The 9,211-nt window shown below is 39.6% G+C and overlaps 1 long non-coding RNA gene across 1 annotated transcript; it reads left to right on the top strand.

Annotated features, from left to right (window-relative positions):
* The first annotated feature begins 4,148 nt into the window (after positions 1 to 4,148).
* Positions 4,149 to 8,208, top strand: LOC118599289. Its single transcript, XR_004948590.1, has 2 exons — positions 4,149 to 4,497; positions 6,177 to 8,208. It is a non-coding gene; the product is annotated as an uncharacterized LOC118599289 (long non-coding RNA).
* Positions 8,209 to 9,211: the final 1,003 nt, after the last annotated feature.

Genomic DNA, 9,211 nt, shown 5'->3' with positions numbered 1-9,211 from the left:
GATCTCCATCCAGTCTCACCCAGAGGTTCCTGACTGTCACATATATTGATATTTCTGCTAAGCAGCTTCACTCTGACTCTTTCTCACTCAGCCTCAGAACCAATAAAGTCAAAGTTTTGTCCTGAATCAGCTGCATAAACTTCTCTGCCACCCACATCCTGGTGCGGATAAAAATTGTTTCAATGTCATGAGATGACAAAAAGTTTTGCATCATCGGCATTACTGTTATGATATCTGCCACATCTCCTAATGATTTTGAGTGATCGAATTTAAAGATTAAAAGTACGGGGCCCAGGACAGAAGCTTGAGGCACCCCATGTGCCAAATTTGGAAAGGACATTCATTAAAAGAATCAAGAGATCAATTGTGTTAAAGGCATTTAAGTCCAACAAAACCAAAACTGATTATTTTATTTCATGTCATTGTTGAATCTAAGGTCAATTTTACCAAAACCAGTCCATAAATTTGATCTAAAACCCAACTATACTTTTTTTCTATATTAATTTTATTTATAAAATCATCTGATATCGTTAAAACTAGTTTTTCTAATATATTTTGTTTAAAAAAAAACAGGTTGGTAACATTAAAGTTACCTATTGAAGATTTTAGCATGAAAAAAAACAATTTAACACCCTTATTTCTTTTGCATTTGTTTCAAATAACTTTATCAACAGTTTCAAATTATTTATTTTGAGATTTCGTTCATTGACAGAGGGGTAACAGCATTGTTGTCCTCATCTGTATGATACTCTCCATTCTGGCCCTGGTTTGGAGAGGGATCATCCATTTATTTATAACACATTGGAGGTGTGAAGCTGTATAACAGCAGCTATGCTGCATATGTCAGCATTGACTTGTCTTCCATGGTCTCCCTCTCTTTATGCTTGAACCAAGGCTTACTAACCAACGTCTGATTGGACCCTGCTGGCTTTCTGCATCCAAACCGATCAGCTGGCAGACTTTTAACAGCAGCAGTAAACAAGTTTAGAAAAAATAATGACTCCAAAGGGGTAGTTTACGACGCATAAAGAGAGTCTAAAATGAACATTTGCCTCATTTTTTTTGTCTGCAGGTAAATTTGCTCTGAAAGAGGGTTTATTTTAAAATCACGAGCAGCCATCATTGTAAAATTAGCGTTTTCTCATCCTCTCCATTGTAAAACCTCTTAAGTTCGTCTTCTTTTTTGCCCAAGAGACAACCAATTTCTCCCAAACTGCCCTTTAGATGCATCTCTTTAGGCAAGAATGCATAAAAGCTCCACGTCAACAGAAAGGTCTGAGCTTTAACTGCCGTCTAATGGCCGTGTGTGCAAAATAGCCATCTTGGAAAAGGGAAGGCGTTGCAAACTTCCTCTCTCTGGTGTCGAGTGGTGGAATGTTTCTCCTCCCATGAATACTAACTGTGGTTTGTGTCCATTATTCATCAACCAGCTATTCTGAGGTCCCCGTATTTACACTTATATTGCAGAACCAGCAAGTGGTTTCCCCCCTTTTTTAATATTGTGGCAGCCGGTCGGCTCTGCCGCGAAAGGACCAGCCGGAGTTGCTCCAGGGAAAAAACAGTGTGCAGTGATGGGTGGCGGGCAAGCAAATTTATAAACAAGATCTGTAATATATTTGCAATGTGAATAATTTAACAGAGTTTTATGATGCTTTTCAAACTCCAAGGGAATTTGATTATAATTTGATTATAAGCCAGCAAAAGTTCCCGAGGATGTCAACTGGATTAGATTATTCAGACGGTTGAAGGAAAAAAAACCCAAACAGCTGAATGCCTTGCTTAAGGTATCTGAGAGGGGAACTGGCAAAAACCTTTTTCTGCTGTATAGTTCAAATGATCAACAGTCATCACGGGGCCCACGGCCAGAAGGAAAGCAAATGAATAACGCATAAATTCATGTTGATGAAACACTGGAGGAGTAGTTACCAGCTCACCAGTTCCTCACCAAGTGGAGCAAATCTGATCAGAATAAAAACAGGTTTGGAAATGTCCCGGTGCACCAGCAGACAGGCAGATTGTTGACTTCATTATTCGCCAAATACAAGCACGCACTGGACTTTCCTCCACAGTCTGAGCTGGCCCACCCCAGATCTGATGCATGCGCTCACTGGATGGCTTCTGTATATACTGTTGCAGAGTGGTCCCCGAAGGCTGCAAAGAAAATCCATGGCCAACGACTGTAGTTCCAGCCAGTTGATCCTCCGTGCAGCAGGCATCATGTTGACGATTGGGGTTATACTCCACGATTCCGTCCAGCTCCCTGGAGACTCCAGACAAGAACATCATCAAACATAGAGGCGGGATGAAGTTACAGAACAAAAGACGACTCGTATTTATGGCATGTGGTCAGACTGCCCACCGGAAACAGCCAGTTGTTGCTGTTCTTTGTCATTATTTTGCAAATCTGATTCATTCAGTTGAGCTCACCCAAAGATTTTGCACATCATGAATTGCATTGCAAATTAAAAATACTATACACTAAATAAAATTATACAAAAATCTAGAAACATTTTCTAAACAACAATTTCACTGAAATATTGTTCACAAATATGTCTAAATAACAAATAGTGAGCACTTCGCTGAGGTAATACAGCCCACCTCACAGGTCAAGATGCTGATTGGACGGCGTGATTATTGCACAGGTGTGCCTTAGACTGCCCACAATAGAAGGCCATGCTGTTTAGTTTTTTCTTTTTTTTTTTTTTGGAGGGATCTGGAGACCTTGACTTTGTCCAAATTCCTTACTCACTATATAGTGAGTAGTGAATCTATAATTCCAAAATCAAGTGCCCTAGAAATTTCCCAGGAGTCTTTGCAAAATACCACTTTGCATTGATGCAAACTACATTGACAAATATAGACCACAATGCATTGCAAATGACATTGTAAAATGCTCATATTGATTAGATTTTTACTTTGAGAAATGTGTCATAATTGCTGTTTAGAACAAAAAAGTAGTGAGTTTGGTGTCCAAAAATATCCAAATCCAAGTCCTGCACTATATAGCTTTTTGGTAGCTACAGATTTGTAAATAATACTTGAGAGAAATTGTTATTTAGTAGAAAATGTTTCAGATCAATGAGTTCATTTCATGACAAAATAAAATGTGTTGTTTATGTTTTGGTTCAGCGTTTAGAGGACAACTTCTTTTAAAGTTGATATTTTATTGTATAAAATGTCACATTAATTGCATATTTATTTATAATAATTTGTATTGGAGCAAACACTTTACAGGCTATTGGGTTTTTTAATGAATGCCTGCAGATGATTAGGGGACAAATGTCTGCAAATTAAAAATTAATAAACAATTAACACCCTATTAGGTCTTACAGCAAAGCTATTTAAAAAGAAATCTCCATCATTTGTCAGTGACCTGTGCAACTGAGGCTTCTTCAAACATTAACTTTTCATCAGCTTTGCATTTTTCATCCAAGCCAATTGGGTTTTCATTATTTATTTATAGGGTTATAAATTTACCTGCAAATAAAGACATAATTTCACAACTTCTAACAAAAAAAATGCAGTTTACCTGGAATTTCAATTTTTATCACTTTCTGATTTACTGTGTGATAAAACTTTTTAATGAGGTGACAAAAGGCAATAAAAAGTTTTCAAAATGTGACAGTTTTTTTTTAATGTAAAAGCAAAACAGTGAAACAAACAAAAAAAATGTTTTTTTAAGAAATATTATCACAAATTCTTCAACTTTTGAAAGTAAGTCATTGACCTTGTTATTGTTTTTACATTTATCTGACATTTTTCTGTATTTGTTTTTCTAATTTTCTGTATATATTATCCATCATTGCAAAATATTAAACCTTAGGGAAAATTGTTTTCATTAAAAAAATGTTTTTATGATAATAATCACACTTAAAATAAAAAAATAAAAAAAAGATGTAAAATAATATTGTGTATGGTGATGATTCTTTGTAAAATAAGGCAACAAATGTAAGACTTCGAAAAATATTATAGTGTAAATTATCATGTTTATAATCACATACAGGTCAGTTTTAAAAAAGAAAAATAACCCTGAACTTTCCCCTGTCACTATAATGTGACAAAGCATTAATATGTACATGGATTTTATCTCTTTATCTTAAATTACTGTTAAATCTACAACAAGTCTTTCTTTTTTTGCCTCTGTTGGGCTAAAGAGCATATATTAAAAACTCAAAGGAGTCGCAGTGAAACAAACATCTGCAGCTCAGTGTTGGAACATCAGGGGTAAATAGGTCATGGGCGCTCTGTGAAAGACAAAGCGGCAGACAAAGACGGGGACAGTGGGGGGGTCGCTGGGGGTGGGTGTCATTATTTGCATTGGAAGTTTTTGCTGTTGTTGTTTTGAATCGCCGGCGAAGCCGCCGAGGTGATGATGTCACTCTTCATGTCTGGCATGTAGGGCAGCAGCTGCCTCATTTCTAAGCCGTTCCACTTTTTTCCCTGTGAAGGAGATGTCATCTGGGCAGAAACCTATCTGACAGCCGAGAGTGAAATGAGGTGAGAAATCAAAGTCATACTCTGTTTGGAGAAACGTCTCCGCCGTGCTTATCTGCAGGCTGAGGTCACCAACAGTCCTGCAGTTTCCCCGAACTTTCTTCCCTTTTTTTCTGCTCTCCTTCCTCTCTTTAGGTCAAACCTCATTGAGCATCCCATCATTTCTGATTATTCTTTGTGCAACTCTGAAATAAAACAACTTTTGTCTCTGATAAATGTGCGTTGTGTGGATTTTCTTCTCAAATTTGATATATTTTATATGTATAGCCCCACTTTTATCACAGCTCTACCCCAGAGAAGCTTGTTTGCTAACACTTTATAGCTGTGTCTCACCTCGACAGGAGAGCAGGCTGTTATTGGGCAGCAAAACTACAAGGATGGATCACTCTTTTCACAGTCTCCCTATTAGTTTTCATTAGGTGGCCCAGGGAAAGCTGGAGATTTATAGGTAACATTTACTTTAAATTCATCCCCGCAGGGCTTCACCTGATGGCTGCACGGGACAGACAATGATCAGCTTCCGTCCGTCTCGCCAGTCTGCTTCCATTTCCATAAATTCTCCCTGCCTGCGTGTGAACTTAGGAGCATGTCAGAGGCTGCAATGTCACAGCGGAGACATCCGCCCCAGCGAGGCTTCCAGCGGCTCCGATCCCCGGCTCATTCCAGCGGGGCTTAGAGTGGATCACTGCTGACAGATCCACACCTCGAGTCGCTCGTGTCTGAGGATGTTGTCAATCACCCTCGTTCGGGGACACTTCTTTATGAAACAAAAATAACTTTATTTTTGCTTCTTCCGTTTCTTGGAAAATACAACATCCTGCTAAGTGACCAAAAAAATCGCCAGCAGGTCAATCAAAGATGTTTGTCTGAAAGAAAAAGTCTGATTTTTCCAAGCATGAAACCAATCAATCCATTCATAGCATATTGTTCGTACAAATGGTTAAATCAAGAACAAACAAGAAACATTGGAAATCGTTTGATTAGATTTTTGTTTGTTGAACTGACCATCTAACCCTGTATTTTTTCCCCCTTGTTTCCTCACAAAGAGAAATAATTTTCTGATTGTTATTCCAAATTTTCCACCAGCACCCCGGCGTAATCACTGCAGAGCAATGTCACGAGACACATGCGATGATTAATGTGAAGTGGCACGTTGATATAGGATTTCCTCCCCACAGTGGGATCGATAGTTTCTTCCTCGGTTTGGTAAAGTCTAGGATTTCATTAACCCTTTTAGAAAGATCTGAGCATCTTTTGTGAGCTATTGCAGAAAGGGCAGAAGGGCCAAACGCATTATTTAGCTCTCCTGTTTGATATTTTCTCCTCATTCTCTCAGCCTCCACTGCAGATATGATGATTCATATGCATTCCAGTCAATGACGGATAAATCCCTGTGTTTAACTGATCGATAATCCTGTGATCCATCAATTGTATTCCTCTCTTCCTGTCCTCTCCTTTAAACATTTTTTTTTTATGAATAAACGCTTCAGAATTCCAGAATTGTTGGGGGCCATGTTACTTAAGCCCGCCCCTCCCTCCTCAACACCATGTTTTATTTATTATTCATCTGTCCGGGGAGCCGGAGTTAAAAGCAGCAGACGTGATGTGTTTGATCCCTGTGATGATTTGATGAGGTCATTCCGAGCAGGTTTTCCACCTCTCCTTCTACTGTTTCTTTTCAGACCTGATGACTGGGCTCCATCTGCCCCCACAGTATTAGCTTTATTCACAGTCTGGAGGTGGGGGGGGGCGCAGGTTGCAGCCGTCATAGCCCTGTCCGTGAGTCATTCCACCCGGAGTCTGTCTGCGCCGGCTTCTGTGGTGAGATGCTTTCCCTCCACGTCTTCTTGTTGCCCCCGTGGAGCTGAACTGCCTGCTGTTTCCAGGACGATTCGGGGGGGCAGCTCGCCTGCCTCCCTCCTGCACGGAAAAGGAAAAAAGCAAAGGAGAGTGAAAATCAATTCCTCATTAAACTAATTTGTAAAAGCTGCATCAGAAGGTGTTCAACATTTGCTTTGGCACAGCTGTCAGTTTGATGTGACCTTGAGAGGGCGACGTGCTGCCTGACAAATAGCGTGCGTTCCCGTCGACAATGGAGGTGTTTCTCTTGTCTTGACTGATAGCTGGGTCGTTGCCCCCTTTATTTTCCGGCAGGGAGAAGCAGGACCAGCGCTGATGTAGAAATCAGAGGGCTAATCGATATGTGTGTGTGTGCCAGTGTCCGGCCCGGGGAATTAAATGCAAACAGAACAAAAGAGCGACCAAGAATCAGCCGAAACTCTTGAGGTCCCGTCACAGTCCAGAGCAGGGAATGTCGCATCCTCCATTGGCAGAGGAGTGGAATCCCACTCACCCTTATATACTCGTACATCTTTCCTTCTCAGATGACCAGCTTCCCCCCTTAAAATTGACACCCCCCATTTATAATCATTTCACATCACTCTGCAGGCTGTGCAGGGGGCTCCTCACCGAGCTGTACCTGTTATGGGTATCAATAGAGTGAGTCGTCATGGGCTAGCTAATGCAGCCCACTCCCACTGAGGTAATCCTTCAGTGGCATCCTGTAGTACAGAGAAATGTCAAAGCGCTGCTGCGAGGATCAGTCTATCCTTGCATACAGAGATGGAGATAGATCTTATTTAAGCCTGATTTAATTTAGGCTGCCTGGCACCGGTGAGGAGGAGAATTGTGTGGAACAGAGGAGATGAGAATGCAAAAAAAAAAAAAAAAAAAGTCTTCATCTGGAGAAATTGCCTTTGACGCGGCCCGGGCCAGATGCACCACAAGCTGAACTGACAGATGTCCCATCTCTGCCCAGATATGACCGCGGGAATACTGAGTGAAAGATCAAATGTTTCAGCCTCCATATTGTGAAAGTGTGACGTTGATCACTGATCATGCTCAGTCAAACAGAATGTGTGAGGTTTCAAACTTTCACCAGATTTCAAAACTTGTAAAAATTATGCGTTGAAGCAAACGTCTCGATGGAAAAGCTCATCTGAACCCTGATGCAGATAAAACAAGAAAACTCTTGTAAAAAGCTTCTCTTTTTTCTGTGCAGGTTTGTTTATTCTCATCTGAATGCTGCAATTCACGGCACGGTAAAGAGAAAGAAAACAAAAAAAATGGAAGCAAACTATTGAGTAAGTATTGCAAAACCTGATATGTCCAATGGAAGAAAATGGACAACTGTTTTTGGTCAAGTCAAAACTACCATCAATATGGGATACACAGGAGGCCCACAAGAGATTTGAAGGTCATAGACCGTTTGAGTCTGTAGAGCAAAAATGTTTTATGTTTTTTTTTTGTTTTTTCACATGCCAGCTTGTTGCGTACACAAAGTTGGATGCCACATTGGAATGGTATTGATGCCTGTTTACTGCTATAGTACATCTGCACAAACATATCTGGAAAAACAAGAATGTAAATTATTACTTTCAGCTGATAAAGGAGAACTTCTAGAAAACATTTTAGCAAGATCTGAGTCAGTTCACTCTCAATAGTGAACGTTTAGACGGATCGTGTCGCCTATTCAAAGTCAATTGCAGCTTTAGACTTTGCACTATTTAGACCTTTTGCATAAATTGTCCTCTTCTTGCCTCACTTTCTGTCACATCAGTGAGTATTCATGGAGGAGTTTGGGTTGGAAATGAAAATCTTCTAAAAAAAAAAACAGGTAAAAGTAAATTTAAAGTCCCACTGGGGGAAAAAAAAGACAGTTTCATATTTTCCTCAAATGCCTCTGATCCTTTATTGTCTTCTGATCATTGAAACTAGTTGGTTTTCATAACAAGGTTCTCTTTTATTGCAAACCTAAACCAGATGTCTAAATGTCTCAATATTTTCCTTACTTTATCAGCACAGATTTTTAATTTCATAACACAAGATTGACAAGTTCACAGAAAGCTCGTTGAAATACTGATAAAATACTAAAAAATATAAAATACTATACTACTGCCATAATGTTGAAATACTTAAGTTTTGATAAAATAATCTAAATTATAGGTATATTAGGACTTAAAGAAACTTAAATATTTGTTAAGACTGCATTTCTGTGATCTTTCTTTTTTTTATGATCTAGTAAATTTCTAATAGATTTCCTCTTTTAAAAACCACATAATTATTTTTCAAAGACACTTTGAGTATAAATAATAGTCACATATAATAATGAATAGCTTTTTTTTAAAAAGCATTCAATTGATAACATGAAATAATAATAAATAAAAAGATAGTAGTTGTATTTTTCCTTCCCTTCCTGACAATTTCAGTCTCTGCTGGTATGGAAGTAATTACCACAGTTGAAGCGGAAGTTCATTCTTCATTTTCACCTGGAAACTACAGGATTGTGAGTTTGAGCTCCTGCTTCATAATGTTCTTCTCTAAAATCTGCCATGCCTTCAGGGAGCACCGCTCAGCTGTTTGCTAACCCGGAGGTGTTTCGGCTCCTCCTGCTGCAGCTCCTGGGAGTTTCTCCAGCGGCCGCACCGAGCTGTGACTCCTGCTGCCATCGCTGACCCCTAAAGTCTCTGTCAGCGTCGAGATTTTTCTCCACCGCAATTCCCTCTGCAGCTTCTCTCAAGAAGATGTTCAGTGTAACTTTGAAGAACAGTGAATGCAGGTTTTTGGCGTCACTGTCAGTCAAATTATTCAGCCTATCAGGACTATATATCACTTGCTGCACCCTCTTTTCCCACCTTCCTCCAACTGCAGGGATGCA

The sequence above is a fragment of the Oryzias melastigma genome, linkage group LG10, assembly GCF_002922805.2.
Source record: "Oryzias melastigma strain HK-1 linkage group LG10, ASM292280v2, whole genome shotgun sequence".
Lineage (NCBI taxonomy): Eukaryota > Metazoa > Chordata > Actinopteri > Beloniformes > Adrianichthyidae > Oryzias > Oryzias melastigma.
The sequence above is the reverse complement of the archived record's forward strand: the minus strand, read 5'-3'. Positions and strand labels throughout refer to the sequence as shown.